At 27.9% G+C, this 14,538-nt stretch overlaps 18 non-coding genes across 18 annotated transcripts; all 18 read left to right on the top strand.

Moving 5' to 3' along the window:
- The first annotated feature begins 82 nt into the window (after positions 1–82).
- On the top strand, positions 83–201 carry LOC141395922 (5S ribosomal RNA). Its single transcript, XR_012411037.1, has one exon. It is a non-coding gene; the product is annotated as a 5S ribosomal RNA (ribosomal RNA).
- Positions 202–886: 685 nt separating this feature from the next.
- On the top strand, positions 887–1,005 carry LOC141395921 (5S ribosomal RNA). The gene has a single exon (XR_012411036.1). It is a non-coding gene; the product is annotated as a 5S ribosomal RNA (ribosomal RNA).
- Positions 1,006–1,690: 685 nt separating this feature from the next.
- On the top strand, positions 1,691–1,809 carry LOC141395919 (5S ribosomal RNA). The gene has a single exon (XR_012411034.1). It is a non-coding gene; the product is annotated as a 5S ribosomal RNA (ribosomal RNA).
- A 685-nt stretch (positions 1,810–2,494) lies between these two features.
- On the top strand, positions 2,495–2,613 carry LOC141395918 (5S ribosomal RNA). Its single transcript, XR_012411033.1, has one exon. It is a non-coding gene; the product is annotated as a 5S ribosomal RNA (ribosomal RNA).
- Positions 2,614–3,298: 685 nt separating this feature from the next.
- LOC141395917 (5S ribosomal RNA) lies at positions 3,299–3,417 on the top strand. Its single transcript, XR_012411032.1, has one exon. It is a non-coding gene; the product is annotated as a 5S ribosomal RNA (ribosomal RNA).
- Positions 3,418–4,102: 685 nt separating this feature from the next.
- LOC141395916 (5S ribosomal RNA) lies at positions 4,103–4,221 on the top strand. Its single transcript, XR_012411031.1, has one exon. It is a non-coding gene; the product is annotated as a 5S ribosomal RNA (ribosomal RNA).
- A 685-nt stretch (positions 4,222–4,906) lies between these two features.
- Positions 4,907–5,025, top strand: LOC141395915 (5S ribosomal RNA). Its single transcript, XR_012411030.1, has one exon. It is a non-coding gene; the product is annotated as a 5S ribosomal RNA (ribosomal RNA).
- Positions 5,026–5,710: 685 nt separating this feature from the next.
- Positions 5,711–5,829, top strand: LOC141395914 (5S ribosomal RNA). Its single transcript, XR_012411029.1, has one exon. It is a non-coding gene; the product is annotated as a 5S ribosomal RNA (ribosomal RNA).
- A 685-nt stretch (positions 5,830–6,514) lies between these two features.
- LOC141395913 (5S ribosomal RNA) lies at positions 6,515–6,633 on the top strand. Its single transcript, XR_012411028.1, has one exon. It is a non-coding gene; the product is annotated as a 5S ribosomal RNA (ribosomal RNA).
- Positions 6,634–7,318: 685 nt separating this feature from the next.
- On the top strand, positions 7,319–7,437 carry LOC141395912 (5S ribosomal RNA). The gene has a single exon (XR_012411027.1). It is a non-coding gene; the product is annotated as a 5S ribosomal RNA (ribosomal RNA).
- A 685-nt stretch (positions 7,438–8,122) lies between these two features.
- LOC141395911 (5S ribosomal RNA) lies at positions 8,123–8,241 on the top strand. The gene has a single exon (XR_012411026.1). It is a non-coding gene; the product is annotated as a 5S ribosomal RNA (ribosomal RNA).
- Positions 8,242–8,926: 685 nt separating this feature from the next.
- Positions 8,927–9,045, top strand: LOC141395910 (5S ribosomal RNA). Its single transcript, XR_012411025.1, has one exon. It is a non-coding gene; the product is annotated as a 5S ribosomal RNA (ribosomal RNA).
- Positions 9,046–9,730: 685 nt separating this feature from the next.
- LOC141395907 (5S ribosomal RNA) lies at positions 9,731–9,849 on the top strand. Its single transcript, XR_012411023.1, has one exon. It is a non-coding gene; the product is annotated as a 5S ribosomal RNA (ribosomal RNA).
- Positions 9,850–10,534: 685 nt separating this feature from the next.
- Positions 10,535–10,653, top strand: LOC141395906 (5S ribosomal RNA). The gene has a single exon (XR_012411022.1). It is a non-coding gene; the product is annotated as a 5S ribosomal RNA (ribosomal RNA).
- A 685-nt stretch (positions 10,654–11,338) lies between these two features.
- Positions 11,339–11,457, top strand: LOC141395905 (5S ribosomal RNA). Its single transcript, XR_012411021.1, has one exon. It is a non-coding gene; the product is annotated as a 5S ribosomal RNA (ribosomal RNA).
- A 685-nt stretch (positions 11,458–12,142) lies between these two features.
- LOC141395904 (5S ribosomal RNA) lies at positions 12,143–12,261 on the top strand. Its single transcript, XR_012411020.1, has one exon. It is a non-coding gene; the product is annotated as a 5S ribosomal RNA (ribosomal RNA).
- A 685-nt stretch (positions 12,262–12,946) lies between these two features.
- On the top strand, positions 12,947–13,065 carry LOC141395903 (5S ribosomal RNA). Its single transcript, XR_012411018.1, has one exon. It is a non-coding gene; the product is annotated as a 5S ribosomal RNA (ribosomal RNA).
- Positions 13,066–13,750: 685 nt separating this feature from the next.
- Positions 13,751–13,869, top strand: LOC141395902 (5S ribosomal RNA). The gene has a single exon (XR_012411017.1). It is a non-coding gene; the product is annotated as a 5S ribosomal RNA (ribosomal RNA).
- Positions 13,870–14,538: the final 669 nt, after the last annotated feature.

Raw genomic sequence — 14,538 nt, 5'->3', positions numbered from 1 at the left:
TGCAATAAGTAAACGAAATTGTTTTAAACACACAAGCAATGAAATCAATGGCCATATGAAGCAAAATAAACTATGTTTCTTCGCCAACGACCATACCACGCTGAGTACATCGGTTCTCGTCCGATCACCGAAATTAAGCAGCGTCGGGCGCGGTTAGTACTTAGATGGGGGACCGCTTGGGAACACCGCGTGTTGTTGGCATTGTCCAAAATTTTTTTATTTTATTTTATTTTCTTTTTTATTTTTCTCTATTAAATAAAAAAAGAATGAAGTCGATATCTTCATTTTTAACCGAAATAGAGCCAAAATAAAAAACTCAACTGCCTATTATTTTAAGGTAAATGTAAAACATTCGCTATTGATTATGCTCAGTTGTACGTAACTAGATACAATAGTCTATGATTTCCTTTGTAAAACAAAAGTAAAATTCTTTATAAATTTGTTTCGTTTCTCAAAAAACGTAATTTAAGGAGGCAAATTTTCGCAAAATGCATTTATTTTTAACAATATTTAAGAAATTTTAACATTTATTAAAAAACAAGAATTTTTATTGTAAAATTCTTTAAAAAAATTGTCTATATTTCCAAAAAAAGGTAATTTAAGGAGCCAAATTTTCCCAAAATACATTTATTTTTAGCAATATTTAATAAATTTTAGCATTTATTAAAAAAACTACAATTTTTGTTAGATTTTTTGATGCCAAATTAATACATACTGGTTATGTTCACTAATAACTAAAGGAAACAGTCAACATTTTCCTTTATAAAACGAAAATAAAACTTCTTGTTCGTTTGTGTGTTTGTGTGCAATAAGTAAACGAAATTGTTTTAAACACACAAGCAATGAAATCAATGGCCATATGAAGCAAAATAAACTATGTTTCTTCGCCAACGACCATACCACGCTGAGTACATCGGTTCTCGTCCGATCACCGAAATTAAGCAGCGTCGGGCGCGGTTAGTACTTAGATGGGGGACCGCTTGGGAACACCGCGTGTTGTTGGCATTGTCCAAAATTTTTTTATTTTATTTTATTTTCTTTTTTATTTTTCTCTATTAAATAAAAAAAGAATGAAGTCGATATCTTCATTTTTAACCGAAATAGAGCCAAAATAAAAAACTCAACTGCCTATTATTTTAAGGTAAATGTAAAACATTCGCTATTGATTATGCTCAGTTGTACGTAACTAGATACAATAGTCTATGATTTCCTTTGTAAAACAAAAGTAAAATTCTTTATAAATTTGTTTCGTTTCTCAAAAAACGTAATTTAAGGAGGCAAATTTTCGCAAAATGCATTTATTTTTAACAATATTTAAGAAATTTTAACATTTATTAAAAAACAAGAATTTTTATTGTAAAATTCTTTAAAAAAATTGTCTATATTTCCAAAAAAAGGTAATTTAAGGAGCCAAATTTTCCCAAAATACATTTATTTTTAGCAATATTTAATAAATTTTAGCATTTATTAAAAAAACTACAATTTTTGTTAGATTTTTTGATGCCAAATTAATACATACTGGTTATGTTCACTAATAACTAAAGGAAACAGTCAACATTTTCCTTTATAAAACGAAAATAAAACTTCTTGTTCGTTTGTGTGTTTGTGTGCAATAAGTAAACGAAATTGTTTTAAACACACAAGCAATGAAATCAATGGCCATATGAAGCAAAATAAACTATGTTTCTTCGCCAACGACCATACCACGCTGAGTACATCGGTTCTCGTCCGATCACCGAAATTAAGCAGCGTCGGGCGCGGTTAGTACTTAGATGGGGGACCGCTTGGGAACACCGCGTGTTGTTGGCATTGTCCAAAATTTTTTTATTTTATTTTATTTTCTTTTTTATTTTTCTCTATTAAATAAAAAAAGAATGAAGTCGATATCTTCATTTTTAACCGAAATAGAGCCAAAATAAAAAACTCAACTGCCTATTATTTTAAGGTAAATGTAAAACATTCGCTATTGATTATGCTCAGTTGTACGTAACTAGATACAATAGTCTATGATTTCCTTTGTAAAACAAAAGTAAAATTCTTTATAAATTTGTTTCGTTTCTCAAAAAACGTAATTTAAGGAGGCAAATTTTCGCAAAATGCATTTATTTTTAACAATATTTAAGAAATTTTAACATTTATTAAAAAACAAGAATTTTTATTGTAAAATTCTTTAAAAAAATTGTCTATATTTCCAAAAAAAGGTAATTTAAGGAGCCAAATTTTCCCAAAATACATTTATTTTTAGCAATATTTAATAAATTTTAGCATTTATTAAAAAAACTACAATTTTTGTTAGATTTTTTGATGCCAAATTAATACATACTGGTTATGTTCACTAATAACTAAAGGAAACAGTCAACATTTTCCTTTATAAAACGAAAATAAAACTTCTTGTTCGTTTGTGTGTTTGTGTGCAATAAGTAAACGAAATTGTTTTAAACACACAAGCAATGAAATCAATGGCCATATGAAGCAAAATAAACTATGTTTCTTCGCCAACGACCATACCACGCTGAGTACATCGGTTCTCGTCCGATCACCGAAATTAAGCAGCGTCGGGCGCGGTTAGTACTTAGATGGGGGACCGCTTGGGAACACCGCGTGTTGTTGGCATTGTCCAAAATTTTTTTATTTTATTTTATTTTCTTTTTTATTTTTCTCTATTAAATAAAAAAAGAATGAAGTCGATATCTTCATTTTTAACCGAAATAGAGCCAAAATAAAAAACTCAACTGCCTATTATTTTAAGGTAAATGTAAAACATTCGCTATTGATTATGCTCAGTTGTACGTAACTAGATACAATAGTCTATGATTTCCTTTGTAAAACAAAAGTAAAATTCTTTATAAATTTGTTTCGTTTCTCAAAAAACGTAATTTAAGGAGGCAAATTTTCGCAAAATGCATTTATTTTTAACAATATTTAAGAAATTTTAACATTTATTAAAAAACAAGAATTTTTATTGTAAAATTCTTTAAAAAAATTGTCTATATTTCCAAAAAAAGGTAATTTAAGGAGCCAAATTTTCCCAAAATACATTTATTTTTAGCAATATTTAATAAATTTTAGCATTTATTAAAAAAACTACAATTTTTGTTAGATTTTTTGATGCCAAATTAATACATACTGGTTATGTTCACTAATAACTAAAGGAAACAGTCAACATTTTCCTTTATAAAACGAAAATAAAACTTCTTGTTCGTTTGTGTGTTTGTGTGCAATAAGTAAACGAAATTGTTTTAAACACACAAGCAATGAAATCAATGGCCATATGAAGCAAAATAAACTATGTTTCTTCGCCAACGACCATACCACGCTGAGTACATCGGTTCTCGTCCGATCACCGAAATTAAGCAGCGTCGGGCGCGGTTAGTACTTAGATGGGGGACCGCTTGGGAACACCGCGTGTTGTTGGCATTGTCCAAAATTTTTTTATTTTATTTTATTTTCTTTTTTATTTTTCTCTATTAAATAAAAAAAGAATGAAGTCGATATCTTCATTTTTAACCGAAATAGAGCCAAAATAAAAAACTCAACTGCCTATTATTTTAAGGTAAATGTAAAACATTCGCTATTGATTATGCTCAGTTGTACGTAACTAGATACAATAGTCTATGATTTCCTTTGTAAAACAAAAGTAAAATTCTTTATAAATTTGTTTCGTTTCTCAAAAAACGTAATTTAAGGAGGCAAATTTTCGCAAAATGCATTTATTTTTAACAATATTTAAGAAATTTTAACATTTATTAAAAAACAAGAATTTTTATTGTAAAATTCTTTAAAAAAATTGTCTATATTTCCAAAAAAAGGTAATTTAAGGAGCCAAATTTTCCCAAAATACATTTATTTTTAGCAATATTTAATAAATTTTAGCATTTATTAAAAAAACTACAATTTTTGTTAGATTTTTTGATGCCAAATTAATACATACTGGTTATGTTCACTAATAACTAAAGGAAACAGTCAACATTTTCCTTTATAAAACGAAAATAAAACTTCTTGTTCGTTTGTGTGTTTGTGTGCAATAAGTAAACGAAATTGTTTTAAACACACAAGCAATGAAATCAATGGCCATATGAAGCAAAATAAACTATGTTTCTTCGCCAACGACCATACCACGCTGAGTACATCGGTTCTCGTCCGATCACCGAAATTAAGCAGCGTCGGGCGCGGTTAGTACTTAGATGGGGGACCGCTTGGGAACACCGCGTGTTGTTGGCATTGTCCAAAATTTTTTTATTTTATTTTATTTTCTTTTTTATTTTTCTCTATTAAATAAAAAAAGAATGAAGTCGATATCTTCATTTTTAACCGAAATAGAGCCAAAATAAAAAACTCAACTGCCTATTATTTTAAGGTAAATGTAAAACATTCGCTATTGATTATGCTCAGTTGTACGTAACTAGATACAATAGTCTATGATTTCCTTTGTAAAACAAAAGTAAAATTCTTTATAAATTTGTTTCGTTTCTCAAAAAACGTAATTTAAGGAGGCAAATTTTCGCAAAATGCATTTATTTTTAACAATATTTAAGAAATTTTAACATTTATTAAAAAACAAGAATTTTTATTGTAAAATTCTTTAAAAAAATTGTCTATATTTCCAAAAAAAGGTAATTTAAGGAGCCAAATTTTCCCAAAATACATTTATTTTTAGCAATATTTAATAAATTTTAGCATTTATTAAAAAAACTACAATTTTTGTTAGATTTTTTGATGCCAAATTAATACATACTGGTTATGTTCACTAATAACTAAAGGAAACAGTCAACATTTTCCTTTATAAAACGAAAATAAAACTTCTTGTTCGTTTGTGTGTTTGTGTGCAATAAGTAAACGAAATTGTTTTAAACACACAAGCAATGAAATCAATGGCCATATGAAGCAAAATAAACTATGTTTCTTCGCCAACGACCATACCACGCTGAGTACATCGGTTCTCGTCCGATCACCGAAATTAAGCAGCGTCGGGCGCGGTTAGTACTTAGATGGGGGACCGCTTGGGAACACCGCGTGTTGTTGGCATTGTCCAAAATTTTTTTATTTTATTTTATTTTCTTTTTTATTTTTCTCTATTAAATAAAAAAAGAATGAAGTCGATATCTTCATTTTTAACCGAAATAGAGCCAAAATAAAAAACTCAACTGCCTATTATTTTAAGGTAAATGTAAAACATTCGCTATTGATTATGCTCAGTTGTACGTAACTAGATACAATAGTCTATGATTTCCTTTGTAAAACAAAAGTAAAATTCTTTATAAATTTGTTTCGTTTCTCAAAAAACGTAATTTAAGGAGGCAAATTTTCGCAAAATGCATTTATTTTTAACAATATTTAAGAAATTTTAACATTTATTAAAAAACAAGAATTTTTATTGTAAAATTCTTTAAAAAAATTGTCTATATTTCCAAAAAAAGGTAATTTAAGGAGCCAAATTTTCCCAAAATACATTTATTTTTAGCAATATTTAATAAATTTTAGCATTTATTAAAAAAACTACAATTTTTGTTAGATTTTTTGATGCCAAATTAATACATACTGGTTATGTTCACTAATAACTAAAGGAAACAGTCAACATTTTCCTTTATAAAACGAAAATAAAACTTCTTGTTCGTTTGTGTGTTTGTGTGCAATAAGTAAACGAAATTGTTTTAAACACACAAGCAATGAAATCAATGGCCATATGAAGCAAAATAAACTATGTTTCTTCGCCAACGACCATACCACGCTGAGTACATCGGTTCTCGTCCGATCACCGAAATTAAGCAGCGTCGGGCGCGGTTAGTACTTAGATGGGGGACCGCTTGGGAACACCGCGTGTTGTTGGCATTGTCCAAAATTTTTTTATTTTATTTTATTTTCTTTTTTATTTTTCTCTATTAAATAAAAAAAGAATGAAGTCGATATCTTCATTTTTAACCGAAATAGAGCCAAAATAAAAAACTCAACTGCCTATTATTTTAAGGTAAATGTAAAACATTCGCTATTGATTATGCTCAGTTGTACGTAACTAGATACAATAGTCTATGATTTCCTTTGTAAAACAAAAGTAAAATTCTTTATAAATTTGTTTCGTTTCTCAAAAAACGTAATTTAAGGAGGCAAATTTTCGCAAAATGCATTTATTTTTAACAATATTTAAGAAATTTTAACATTTATTAAAAAACAAGAATTTTTATTGTAAAATTCTTTAAAAAAATTGTCTATATTTCCAAAAAAAGGTAATTTAAGGAGCCAAATTTTCCCAAAATACATTTATTTTTAGCAATATTTAATAAATTTTAGCATTTATTAAAAAAACTACAATTTTTGTTAGATTTTTTGATGCCAAATTAATACATACTGGTTATGTTCACTAATAACTAAAGGAAACAGTCAACATTTTCCTTTATAAAACGAAAATAAAACTTCTTGTTCGTTTGTGTGTTTGTGTGCAATAAGTAAACGAAATTGTTTTAAACACACAAGCAATGAAATCAATGGCCATATGAAGCAAAATAAACTATGTTTCTTCGCCAACGACCATACCACGCTGAGTACATCGGTTCTCGTCCGATCACCGAAATTAAGCAGCGTCGGGCGCGGTTAGTACTTAGATGGGGGACCGCTTGGGAACACCGCGTGTTGTTGGCATTGTCCAAAATTTTTTTATTTTATTTTATTTTCTTTTTTATTTTTCTCTATTAAATAAAAAAAGAATGAAGTCGATATCTTCATTTTTAACCGAAATAGAGCCAAAATAAAAAACTCAACTGCCTATTATTTTAAGGTAAATGTAAAACATTCGCTATTGATTATGCTCAGTTGTACGTAACTAGATACAATAGTCTATGATTTCCTTTGTAAAACAAAAGTAAAATTCTTTATAAATTTGTTTCGTTTCTCAAAAAACGTAATTTAAGGAGGCAAATTTTCGCAAAATGCATTTATTTTTAACAATATTTAAGAAATTTTAACATTTATTAAAAAACAAGAATTTTTATTGTAAAATTCTTTAAAAAAATTGTCTATATTTCCAAAAAAAGGTAATTTAAGGAGCCAAATTTTCCCAAAATACATTTATTTTTAGCAATATTTAATAAATTTTAGCATTTATTAAAAAAACTACAATTTTTGTTAGATTTTTTGATGCCAAATTAATACATACTGGTTATGTTCACTAATAACTAAAGGAAACAGTCAACATTTTCCTTTATAAAACGAAAATAAAACTTCTTGTTCGTTTGTGTGTTTGTGTGCAATAAGTAAACGAAATTGTTTTAAACACACAAGCAATGAAATCAATGGCCATATGAAGCAAAATAAACTATGTTTCTTCGCCAACGACCATACCACGCTGAGTACATCGGTTCTCGTCCGATCACCGAAATTAAGCAGCGTCGGGCGCGGTTAGTACTTAGATGGGGGACCGCTTGGGAACACCGCGTGTTGTTGGCATTGTCCAAAATTTTTTTATTTTATTTTATTTTCTTTTTTATTTTTCTCTATTAAATAAAAAAAGAATGAAGTCGATATCTTCATTTTTAACCGAAATAGAGCCAAAATAAAAAACTCAACTGCCTATTATTTTAAGGTAAATGTAAAACATTCGCTATTGATTATGCTCAGTTGTACGTAACTAGATACAATAGTCTATGATTTCCTTTGTAAAACAAAAGTAAAATTCTTTATAAATTTGTTTCGTTTCTCAAAAAACGTAATTTAAGGAGGCAAATTTTCGCAAAATGCATTTATTTTTAACAATATTTAAGAAATTTTAACATTTATTAAAAAACAAGAATTTTTATTGTAAAATTCTTTAAAAAAATTGTCTATATTTCCAAAAAAAGGTAATTTAAGGAGCCAAATTTTCCCAAAATACATTTATTTTTAGCAATATTTAATAAATTTTAGCATTTATTAAAAAAACTACAATTTTTGTTAGATTTTTTGATGCCAAATTAATACATACTGGTTATGTTCACTAATAACTAAAGGAAACAGTCAACATTTTCCTTTATAAAACGAAAATAAAACTTCTTGTTCGTTTGTGTGTTTGTGTGCAATAAGTAAACGAAATTGTTTTAAACACACAAGCAATGAAATCAATGGCCATATGAAGCAAAATAAACTATGTTTCTTCGCCAACGACCATACCACGCTGAGTACATCGGTTCTCGTCCGATCACCGAAATTAAGCAGCGTCGGGCGCGGTTAGTACTTAGATGGGGGACCGCTTGGGAACACCGCGTGTTGTTGGCATTGTCCAAAATTTTTTTATTTTATTTTATTTTCTTTTTTATTTTTCTCTATTAAATAAAAAAAGAATGAAGTCGATATCTTCATTTTTAACCGAAATAGAGCCAAAATAAAAAACTCAACTGCCTATTATTTTAAGGTAAATGTAAAACATTCGCTATTGATTATGCTCAGTTGTACGTAACTAGATACAATAGTCTATGATTTCCTTTGTAAAACAAAAGTAAAATTCTTTATAAATTTGTTTCGTTTCTCAAAAAACGTAATTTAAGGAGGCAAATTTTCGCAAAATGCATTTATTTTTAACAATATTTAAGAAATTTTAACATTTATTAAAAAACAAGAATTTTTATTGTAAAATTCTTTAAAAAAATTGTCTATATTTCCAAAAAAAGGTAATTTAAGGAGCCAAATTTTCCCAAAATACATTTATTTTTAGCAATATTTAATAAATTTTAGCATTTATTAAAAAAACTACAATTTTTGTTAGATTTTTTGATGCCAAATTAATACATACTGGTTATGTTCACTAATAACTAAAGGAAACAGTCAACATTTTCCTTTATAAAACGAAAATAAAACTTCTTGTTCGTTTGTGTGTTTGTGTGCAATAAGTAAACGAAATTGTTTTAAACACACAAGCAATGAAATCAATGGCCATATGAAGCAAAATAAACTATGTTTCTTCGCCAACGACCATACCACGCTGAGTACATCGGTTCTCGTCCGATCACCGAAATTAAGCAGCGTCGGGCGCGGTTAGTACTTAGATGGGGGACCGCTTGGGAACACCGCGTGTTGTTGGCATTGTCCAAAATTTTTTTATTTTATTTTATTTTCTTTTTTATTTTTCTCTATTAAATAAAAAAAGAATGAAGTCGATATCTTCATTTTTAACCGAAATAGAGCCAAAATAAAAAACTCAACTGCCTATTATTTTAAGGTAAATGTAAAACATTCGCTATTGATTATGCTCAGTTGTACGTAACTAGATACAATAGTCTATGATTTCCTTTGTAAAACAAAAGTAAAATTCTTTATAAATTTGTTTCGTTTCTCAAAAAACGTAATTTAAGGAGGCAAATTTTCGCAAAATGCATTTATTTTTAACAATATTTAAGAAATTTTAACATTTATTAAAAAACAAGAATTTTTATTGTAAAATTCTTTAAAAAAATTGTCTATATTTCCAAAAAAAGGTAATTTAAGGAGCCAAATTTTCCCAAAATACATTTATTTTTAGCAATATTTAATAAATTTTAGCATTTATTAAAAAAACTACAATTTTTGTTAGATTTTTTGATGCCAAATTAATACATACTGGTTATGTTCACTAATAACTAAAGGAAACAGTCAACATTTTCCTTTATAAAACGAAAATAAAACTTCTTGTTCGTTTGTGTGTTTGTGTGCAATAAGTAAACGAAATTGTTTTAAACACACAAGCAATGAAATCAATGGCCATATGAAGCAAAATAAACTATGTTTCTTCGCCAACGACCATACCACGCTGAGTACATCGGTTCTCGTCCGATCACCGAAATTAAGCAGCGTCGGGCGCGGTTAGTACTTAGATGGGGGACCGCTTGGGAACACCGCGTGTTGTTGGCATTGTCCAAAATTTTTTTATTTTATTTTATTTTCTTTTTTATTTTTCTCTATTAAATAAAAAAAGAATGAAGTCGATATCTTCATTTTTAACCGAAATAGAGCCAAAATAAAAAACTCAACTGCCTATTATTTTAAGGTAAATGTAAAACATTCGCTATTGATTATGCTCAGTTGTACGTAACTAGATACAATAGTCTATGATTTCCTTTGTAAAACAAAAGTAAAATTCTTTATAAATTTGTTTCGTTTCTCAAAAAACGTAATTTAAGGAGGCAAATTTTCGCAAAATGCATTTATTTTTAACAATATTTAAGAAATTTTAACATTTATTAAAAAACAAGAATTTTTATTGTAAAATTCTTTAAAAAAATTGTCTATATTTCCAAAAAAAGGTAATTTAAGGAGCCAAATTTTCCCAAAATACATTTATTTTTAGCAATATTTAATAAATTTTAGCATTTATTAAAAAAACTACAATTTTTGTTAGATTTTTTGATGCCAAATTAATACATACTGGTTATGTTCACTAATAACTAAAGGAAACAGTCAACATTTTCCTTTATAAAACGAAAATAAAACTTCTTGTTCGTTTGTGTGTTTGTGTGCAATAAGTAAACGAAATTGTTTTAAACACACAAGCAATGAAATCAATGGCCATATGAAGCAAAATAAACTATGTTTCTTCGCCAACGACCATACCACGCTGAGTACATCGGTTCTCGTCCGATCACCGAAATTAAGCAGCGTCGGGCGCGGTTAGTACTTAGATGGGGGACCGCTTGGGAACACCGCGTGTTGTTGGCATTGTCCAAAATTTTTTTATTTTATTTTATTTTCTTTTTTATTTTTCTCTATTAAATAAAAAAAGAATGAAGTCGATATCTTCATTTTTAACCGAAATAGAGCCAAAATAAAAAACTCAACTGCCTATTATTTTAAGGTAAATGTAAAACATTCGCTATTGATTATGCTCAGTTGTACGTAACTAGATACAATAGTCTATGATTTCCTTTGTAAAACAAAAGTAAAATTCTTTATAAATTTGTTTCGTTTCTCAAAAAACGTAATTTAAGGAGGCAAATTTTCGCAAAATGCATTTATTTTTAACAATATTTAAGAAATTTTAACATTTATTAAAAAACAAGAATTTTTATTGTAAAATTCTTTAAAAAAATTGTCTATATTTCCAAAAAAAGGTAATTTAAGGAGCCAAATTTTCCCAAAATACATTTATTTTTAGCAATATTTAATAAATTTTAGCATTTATTAAAAAAACTACAATTTTTGTTAGATTTTTTGATGCCAAATTAATACATACTGGTTATGTTCACTAATAACTAAAGGAAACAGTCAACATTTTCCTTTATAAAACGAAAATAAAACTTCTTGTTCGTTTGTGTGTTTGTGTGCAATAAGTAAACGAAATTGTTTTAAACACACAAGCAATGAAATCAATGGCCATATGAAGCAAAATAAACTATGTTTCTTCGCCAACGACCATACCACGCTGAGTACATCGGTTCTCGTCCGATCACCGAAATTAAGCAGCGTCGGGCGCGGTTAGTACTTAGATGGGGGACCGCTTGGGAACACCGCGTGTTGTTGGCATTGTCCAAAATTTTTTTATTTTATTTTATTTTCTTTTTTATTTTTCTCTATTAAATAAAAAAAGAATGAAGTCGATATCTTCATTTTTAACCGAAATAGAGCCAAAATAAAAAACTCAACTGCCTATTATTTTAAGGTAAATGTAAAACATTCGCTATTGATTATGCTCAGTTGTACGTAACTAGATACAATAGTCTATGATTTCCTTTGTAAAACAAAAGTAAAATTCTTTATAAATTTGTTTCGTTTCTCAAAAAACGTAATTTAAGGAGGCAAATTTTCGCAAAATGCATTTATTTTTAACAATATTTAAGAAATTTTAACATTTATTAAAAAACAAGAATTTTTATTGTAAAATTCTTTAAAAAAATTGTCTATATTTCCAAAAAAAGGTAATTTAAGGAGCCAAATTTTCCCAAAATACATTTATTTTTAGCAATATTTAATAAATTTTAGCATTTATTAAAAAAACTACAATTTTTGTTAGATTTTTTGATGCCAAATTAATACATACTGGTTATGTTCACTAATAACTAAAGGAAACAGTCAACATTTTCCTTTATAAAACGAAAATAAAACTTCTTGTTCGTTTGTGTGTTTGTGTGCAATAAGTAAACGAAATTGTTTTAAACACACAAGCAATGAAATCAATGGCCATATGAAGCAAAATAAACTATGTTTCTTCGCCAACGACCATACCACGCTGAGTACATCGGTTCTCGTCCGATCACCGAAATTAAGCAGCGTCGGGCGCGGTTAGTACTTAGATGGGGGACCGCTTGGGAACACCGCGTGTTGTTGGCATTGTCCAAAATTTTTTTATTTTATTTTATTTTCTTTTTTATTTTTCTCTATTAAATAAAAAAAGAATGAAGTCGATATCTTCATTTTTAACCGAAATAGAGCCAAAATAAAAAACTCAACTGCCTATTATTTTAAGGTAAATGTAAAACATTCGCTATTGATTATGCTCAGTTGTACGTAACTAGATACAATAGTCTATGATTTCCTTTGTAAAACAAAAGTAAAATTCTTTATAAATTTGTTTCGTTTCTCAAAAAACGTAATTTAAGGAGGCAAATTTTCGCAAAATGCATTTATTTTTAACAATATTTAAGAAATTTTAACATTTATTAAAAAACAAGAATTTTTATTGTAAAATTCTTTAAAAAAATTGTCTATATTTCCAAAAAAAGGTAATTTAAGGAGCCAAATTTTCCCAAAATACATTTATTTTTAGCAATATTTAATAAATTTTAGCATTTATTAAAAAAACTACAATTTTTGTTAGATTTTTTGATGCCAAATTAATACATACTGGTTATGTTCACTAATAACTAAAGGAAACAGTCAACATTTTCCTTTATAAAACGAAAATAAAACTTCTTGTTCGTTTGTGTGTTTGTGTGCAATAAGTAAACGAAATTGTTTTAAACACACAAGCAATGAAATCAATGGCCATATGAAGCAAAATAAACTATGTTTCTTCGCCAACGACCATACCACGCTGAGTACATCGGTTCTCGTCCGATCACCGAAATTAAGCAGCGTCGGGCGCGGTTAGTACTTAGATGGGGGACCGCTTGGGAACACCGCGTGTTGTTGGCATTGTCCAAAATTTTTTTATTTTATTTTATTTTCTTTTTTATTTTTCTCTATTAAATAAAAAAAGAATGAAGTCGATATCTTCATTTTTAACCGAAATAGAGCCAAAATAAAAAACTCAACTGCCTATTATTTTAAGGTAAATGTAAAACATTCGCTATTGATTATGCTCAGTTGTACGTAACTAGATACAATAGTCTATGATTTCCTTTGTAAAACAAAAGTAAAATTCTTTATAAATTTGTTTCGTTTCTCAAAAAACGTAATTTAAGGAGGCAAATTTTCGCAAAATGCATTTATTTTTAACAATATTTAAGAAATTTTAACATTTATTAAAAAACAAGAATTTTTATTGTAAAATTCTTTAAAAAAATTGTCTATATTTCCAAAAAAAGGTAATTTAAGGAGCCAAATTTTCCCAAAATACATTTATTTTTAGCAATATTTAATAAATTTTAGCATTTATTAAAAAAACTACAATTTTTGTTAGATTTTTTGATGCCAAATTAATACATACTGGTTATGTTCACTAATAACTAAAGGAAACAGTCAACATTTTCCTTTATAAAACGAAAATAAAACTTCTTGTTCGTTTGTGTGTTTGTGTGCAATAAGTAAACGAAATTGTTTTAAACACACAAGCAATGAAATCAATGGCCATATGAAGCAAAATAAACTATGTTTCTTCGCCAACGACCATACCACGCTGAGTACATCGGTTCTCGTCCGATCACCGAAATTAAGCAGCGTCGGGCGCGGTTAGTACTTAGATGGGGGACCGCTTGGGAACACCGCGTGTTGTTGGCATTGTCCAAAATTTTTTTATTTTATTTTATTTTCTTTTTTATTTTTCTCTATTAAATAAAAAAAGAATGAAGTCGATATCTTCATTTTTAACCGAAATAGAGCCAAAATAAAAAACTCAACTGCCTATTATTTTAAGGTAAATGTAAAACATTCGCTATTGATTATGCTCAGTTGTACGTAACTAGATACAATAGTCTATGATTTCCTTTGTAAAACAAAAGTAAAATTCTTTATAAATTTGTTTCGTTTCTCAAAAAACGTAATTTAAGGAGGCAAATTTTCGCAAAATGCATTTATTTTTAACAATATTTAAGAAATTTTAACATTTATTAAAAAACAAGAATTTTTATTGTAAAATTCTTTAAAAAAATTGTCTATATTTCCAAAAAAAGGTAATTTAAGGAGCCAAATTTTCCCAAAATACATTTATTTTTAGCAATATTTAATAAATTTTAGCATTTATTAAAAAAACTACAATTTTTGTTAGATTTTTTGATGCCAAATTAATACATACTGGTTATGTTCACTAATAACTAAAGGAAACAGTCAACATTTTCCTTTATAAAACGAAAATAAAACTTCTTGTTCGTTTGTGTGTTTGTGTGCAATAAGTAAACGAAATTGTTTTAAACACACAAGCAATGAAATCAATGGCCATATGAAGCAAAA

This window comes from Musca autumnalis, unplaced genomic scaffold (assembly GCF_047663935.1).
Source record: "Musca autumnalis isolate F117 unplaced genomic scaffold, ASM4766393v1 scaffold_2, whole genome shotgun sequence".
Taxonomy (NCBI): domain Eukaryota; kingdom Metazoa; phylum Arthropoda; class Insecta; order Diptera; family Muscidae; genus Musca; species Musca autumnalis.
The sequence above is the reverse complement of the archived record's forward strand: the minus strand, read 5'-3'. Positions and strand labels throughout refer to the sequence as shown.